Genomic DNA, 6,530 nt, shown 5'->3' with positions numbered 1-6,530 from the left:
CGGATGGGTTGGTTGAATACCGAAAAACTTTAGGAATGCTGGAACGCACAGGTACCATTCGGGAGATGAGAACCTTACACCCTCCAAGTTCCCGACCGAGCAGTACTACACGCTTGTGCCACCTGACGATGCACTCCAGGTGTCATGACAGGTGCAGGTCGCCGGTGCATCGTCCGTGTGCAGTAGCATGCAGTGCGGCACGGTCGGGAACTTAGAGGGAGGGTGGGTCCGTTCCTTTTACCACGAATTGTTCGTTCTTACTGGCCTAGGTTCAAGAAACACTTCTGGAGGGCTATGAAAAAACAGGCTATTATAAATTAGACACCTTCCTCATTCAGGTGCGGGCGTACATTTATATATGGCTGCTGTTTTAGTGCACTCAACGCAACGGAAGACTAAATTTTGCAGCGCCATGGTGCCGCCATTTGATCGTCCGCTCTACAGCCGAACGTGCGGTGAAACGCCTCCATGGTCGACACTGCAAGCGTGCATGCGCCCCAAGCTGTGTCCTGGTCGAGAGAATTGAAGTCCGCAAGCGTCCTTCCGCCAGCGCAGAGAGAAAGACAGGCGCGTCGGAAGAACAGCTCCATTGAAAACAACGGGGCTTCGCTTGCCGGGGCAGTCTTCGCAACCAACATCCCGACCTGAAGGACCACTCGCAACGCGAAGGCGGCTCCGACGGCCTCGTCAAACTCCGCGTCCCCCAACGAACCATGGAAGGCGCCAGAATTATTGGCGTAGCAGCTCTGCGCGGCTGCGTAGTAGCTGGCAGTGTCGTTCGACCAAGGCGATACACCTCGCATCCCGAGCAGTAGCGACATCACCTTTTGGGCGATGTGGAAACCAAACATCGCGAGGTTGGCGCAGCTGCCTGCAGATACGCCCGGGAAAACGACCAGAGGCACGCGGAACATATGCGGGACGACTACGGTGTTTGTCGTCGCATCTGCAAGCAGCAGTACCTCTACGGTCTCCAGGTACTCATCATCATCAGCCATCATGGAGTCCTCATTAACGTCATCCGGGGCCTTCGTTCTTCTCAGCACTGTGGCCTTGTTTTATATCCAGTCGTTGCCGCTCATTTACAAACTCTGTTGGAACCGGCTGTTCTCCAGGTCTTCTTTGGAAAGGGTGCCATTGCTGAATGTCGTTATGCGCATCTCTTTCGCTTTGGTCAGCGCTGCGATTCGATCTTTCATGTTCATCCACTTCGGATATCTGACACCGGCTCCCTAAATCATCATCTTCAGAGTAGAGAACTAGCCACTGATTGCGTCGGCAGTGTCCGGTGAGACAGAAACTACTTTGGACAGAGCCGGAAGCCAGGGGCGTTTGAATGTGGTCATGGTGTCCTGGTGGCAAATCTTCTGCACGACCTCTTCCTCCAGCTGCTGCGACTGGGTGCTGAGCATGAAGTCGAGCTTAAGGAAATCGACTGCCAGCAGTGCAAGAGTATACACGGTCCTCACTAGCGTTGTCTGGCGCAGAAGGACGGACTTGATGTCGCTGCATGTAGCTTTGAAATCTCTCGCGAGGATGTGCGTGTGAGGGGGCAGCTGCACTTTCTCCTGGGCGTTCGCCCCTTGAATCCACTTGCCGGGCGGGAACTCTCTGCATTCGGCTGCAGATGTAGGCGCCAAAGGGGAGCGCTGCGTGCGCCGCAGCGTCTCGTTGAGCCCGATACCGTCACCAAGGGAGCGGCATTGTGCGGCGACGGCGTCGCTGATGCTTTCGTTTCCGATGGCTTTAAGCACGGAGGTAAGGTAACTGTTACCTTGGTCGCCTTTATCCGTTTTAGGCAATCGCTGTTCGAAGGATCTCCATCTGTCTATTGCTAGGTGTGTCTTGTTGTCTTGAATTCCGGCGGTTACTATGAAAAGTGCGTTTAGCCGGTGCAGAAAGGAAAGCTGTACCAGCTTGAGGAATGTCTCTTCTGAAGACATCTTGAGCCATGATTCTTGCTTTGTGCCGGCCACCTGCGGAAAAATGGCATTTGAGTTTCAAGATTTCGCAAGATATTTCCTGCAAATAATAAAAACAGCATTATCCTGATTCGATGTCGTTTCGAATAAAATATAAACACAAAAACTGCTTATTAAAGTCGGTTTGAATATGTGGCCTCAGAGCCGGCCTGAAATCAAGCTTTTTCCTGCTCCTCCTCCTTCTCGATGTGCGGCCATCTTATTCTGCCGAGGTAGCGCGATCTAATCGCTGGAAAGTAATAAGGAGGCGCCCTTTGGGCCCACACATACACGTACGTTCTCCTTGAACGGACTTTCTTCATGCTAGAGCCTCCAACGTCCTTGAATCAAGGAACATTGGATTAAGTGCGCCGCACTTGTAACAATAGTGGGTGTGGGCGTGTCTTCTGGCATGAAGCTGTAAATGACGCTAAATATTTCACCAGTTAGATGAAAAACACCCCTTCCAAAGAAATTGGCGGTGCGCAAACAGGAAAGTTTATTTGAGAGTTCGCATCTCGCGCATAGTGCAGAGACAATCTCCATTTTAGTGTGTCATACCGAGAATATGTGATGATTTTTTAAAATCCGAAATAGTTAAAATGCGCTCCTTCCTTATTTTTTACTTCATAATCAAAAAATTTAAGAATGTGTTAGTGATGGTGTACCTCAACGTTTAAGAGCCGCAGTATTCAGTGCGCCTTGCATCTCAATGCTCAGGTGCATATATACAAGCCACACTGAAGCAGAGTATTTCCTGAGAGAATTCGTAGGCTGCTGTAACTTTTTACGTTGCCGCTTGAAATCTTCTTTAGAAAATAATTGAACAGAGAAGAAATACTCTCTCGAGGCGTAGAGAGATATTAGAAATAGAGATAGTAGATTAGATATAGGCAAGCTATATTGCCCTGCGGTGATGAGAAAAAAGAGGCGGTGTCTGCACCGTAAGTGACCGGTACTAGTGCTGACGCGTGAACAGTCGGAAAGAGAGGCAGAAACGGTAGAGGAGCGAGGAAGAAAGGAGATAATGTTTTGAGCAGTGCAGATCAGTCCGGAAGCTGCCTGGAACTCACTTTTTGCCTGCTTTGTAAAATCTGCCCACAAAACCGCACCCTCCAGTGCACGATCTCAACCCTGCATGCAGTATGGCCTTCTCTTACCTCTAAGACCTTGTCGACTATTTCGCGGATGGTCCTTGACACGCCCAGATAAGGGACGCAGTTGTTGTAGTACCGGAACACAGAGTCGGCGGGCTCCGCCAGCGCCTGCCTCGCCACCATCTCCCGGTGCCTCCTGGCGGTGTAGTTGAGCAGTACCTCCGCCATAAAGGACGAGGCGAGAGGATCTGGGAGCGAGGCGTTCCCGATCCACCGGCCACAGACGTGCCGGTAGAACTCGTGGCATGGCTTCACGCTTTTTTCCACGATGGAGTCCATGTAGTCCAGCACCTGGATACCAGGGCCGAAACAACACGTCAAGGAAACCGCGCGTAATTCTCCTCGTGCACGACTGTGCGCAAAGCACAATCTGCAAAATCTAGTACACGCAGCACTGGGTGTCTGCCCACGGCTCTGTTTAAGACTGACCGGAAGGGGCACTTCTATAATCCCCCTGCAGAAAAAGTGTGTGAAGTACACCGACAACAAAGAAGGCTCATGGGAGTATTTCACAAAGATAGAACACCGGCCATCGTGACTGAATGAAAAATGTGTGTTTTGCTCTCTAATACTACGGTTTGAGTAGTATGCAACGAAAACGGAAGCATAACCGACGACGCCGTCTTGCTTATAGCGCGACCACAAGACATGTTAGGTGCTTTATTGAACAACCTGCGTTATGAATGGCAGGAGCAATGGAAAGTAGTCGTCGCCCCTACTGACCATAATTTTCACTGGCTGGGGGCCATTCCCAGAGATTTGTTGGATTATTATTAAAATTTTTCTCGTAAATTCTTCTTTCAGTGCACTCGTAGCATTATCATCAGCCTTCGTTATGTCCACTCAGCAGTTTTCTCAGAAAACTTGGCCTTTTAGGGTGCATTCAGCGCGAATACTTATTTCATTGTCAAATTCTCCCAGGTCTCTTCACATAGAAAAGGCAGGAAAAAAAGAGCCCTTTCCTGTGTGAAAGGAGGTTGGCCTGCGCCAAGGGCAGTGCTTTTCACAGCCCACAGAAATATGCGGGTGCATACAAAAAATAAGTGGGACCATAAGGGAAACATTTACCATTTTCAGACACAACCCACATCTTTTTGGGCGTTTAGATAATAAGTTTGCCAAGCTAGCTCGAGAAAACACCTAAAAGAAGCCTCTCATCGATTCATAGAAAGGGCGCGTACTTTAGTTTTCGGATAGCGTTCAAGGGCCCCTGTACGCTTTGAGAAGTGTGACATCTACGCGTGTTTTACCGTGTAAAGGGAAATGTTTTTTATTACTTCATAACAAAGCCGTGCTTTTCTTAAAAAAAATCATGTATCTATGATCTTTCCTGCGGTGACAGTTTAAATATTGAAGACCAACCCCCGCAACTGGGGTTTGTATACTCGGAATCTAAGATATAGTTTTATAATGTTTTGATGCTAGAGACTGACTTGGACAACGCTAAATAGCAATAACTGAACGAATAAATTAGAACTCCCTGTTTAGTTTCCTTACGGGCCAAAAACTTATTATGGTACAGCTTCTCGGAAGCCTTCGGCGGAAGTAGAGCAGTTCACATTGAAAAACTTGTCTCAGCCGAGTCGTCTGAAGTATGGGTCCACTGCACCGTTCTTTTTTTTTTCAGGTAAAGCGCGTGCCTGGACAACAATTATGAGTGCCTTTAGCAACCTGCCTGCCGTTTTCTTTTTCGCTCTTTTTTTTTTCAGAGAAACATCACCGCCAAGCCGAAAAGTATCGCCAGAACTGCGGTACCTGTGAAATCGCGCGGGCTCAGTAAAAATTAGTGTCTGAAGGACAAGCATGAGCACGGCCATAAAAACTGTCAAACAGTTCCCCCTACGCGGAGGAAGGCGGTATTATAAACGACCGCGAAATCTTGACAGCAGTCTCTTTGACAGCAATTCTTGTGAATTTAGGTGGCTGGCTCCCAATCCATTGTAGATTCCACTGTTATCCGCGAGCTAACCGTACATGAGTTACCGTTTACGGCCTAAAGCGCCGATGCAGTTGAAAATCCAGCGCTCGTTTCCTTTTATTGCAACGTTACTTAGCTTGGCTATTGATGAGCTGTCGGCATGTTTACCGGTAAAATTTCGGGAAACGTTTTTTCTGTGCTCTGGTTTACTCTATTAGCAGCACCAGGAAAAACAAGCACAATGAAAGGAGCTAGTTGCAATCACTGTTTTTCAGAGCCTCCATAAGTGCGACTGAATGACTGACATCTTGCGTTCTGACTCCTGAGGCACTGCAAGACTTTCGATATGAACAAAGATACGCGACGAACGTGCAGAGCCTGTCAAGCTCCGCGGCTCAGAAAGTACATGGCTCTCAGCGGCAAAAAGGGGCCGACGCGGGATAGAGAGACACGACAGCGTCGGCCTCTTTCTTGGACTAGTAACTGTGACTTCAAGAAGCGAATGCCAAAGAGTAACACTGCGCTTGTTGAAGGCCTCTGGCATAAGCTGATGCAACTATGCTTCCCGCTGAACAATGTAATGCACGAGTTCTAATGTATCTGGTGTCTTCACGCGAACACTACTGCAAATCGAACCGCGAACGTTGTCAACTATGCTTCCCGCTGAACAATGTAATGCACGAGTTCTAATGAATCTGTTGTCTTCACGCGAACACTACTGTAAATGGAACCGCGAACGTTGTCAAGTATGCTTCCCGCTCAACAATGTAATGCACGAGTTCTAATGAATCTGGTGTCTTCACGCGAACACTACTGTAAATGGAACCGCGACTCCTTACCTCGCGACAGGCTGGCTTGTCGCAAGTCTTTTTCTTCGTGGACGAAGTTGTGGCCAGCACAATCCCAAAAATGATGGCTCCGGTGATTAGGACGAACGCCGTCATTATGGTCTCCGGACTTGTGTGACGGGAGGAATGAGCTGCAGGTGGCACAGGGCCTGAGAACAAGGTAATGTCTTTTGTAAAGGACGTGGGGCTAGAAGCGCAAGAGGTACATATAGGATATGAGGGAGGATGTACTGGAGGGCTTCGGAATAAATACAATAACTGGGGTTCTCTATGTGTGCCGACAATGCATAGTACAATGGTGGTTTTGTATTCCGGCGTCTTCGAAATGCGGTCGCTGCAGACGGGATACGATCACCCGAACTGAGATCAGCAGCTGGACGCTAATGGCAATCAGTCAGCACAACGGGATGAAGGCGAAACATTTGTGGGACACTTATAAGCTGTGCTGCGGTTGATTGCACTTACGATCACGATCAAAATTTTCGGAAATCGATCTCTTGGAAAGAAGGAATTTTATCTCTGCCTCACGACACTGTCATGTGGAATTATTACTAGAAGAGGGAGCATGCACTTTCCTTCACATCTCGACACATATCAGGCGATTGCATTACATGACTGCACCTATAAATAATTTTGTTTCTCGTAA

At 48.6% G+C, this 6,530-nt stretch overlaps 1 pseudogene; it reads right to left on the bottom strand.

Moving 5' to 3' along the window:
• Window positions 1–395: 395 nt before the first annotated feature.
• Window positions 396–5,884, bottom strand: LOC149329770 (uncharacterized; annotated as a pseudogene).
• Window positions 5,885–6,530: the final 646 nt, after the last annotated feature.

The sequence above is a fragment of the Amblyomma mixtum genome, chromosome 9, assembly GCF_055824585.1.
Source record: "Amblyomma mixtum isolate Tamu chromosome 9, ASM5582458v1, whole genome shotgun sequence".
Classification (NCBI taxonomy): domain Eukaryota; kingdom Metazoa; phylum Arthropoda; class Arachnida; order Ixodida; family Ixodidae; genus Amblyomma; species Amblyomma mixtum.
This window is presented reverse-complemented; position numbering and strand designations above follow the sequence as displayed.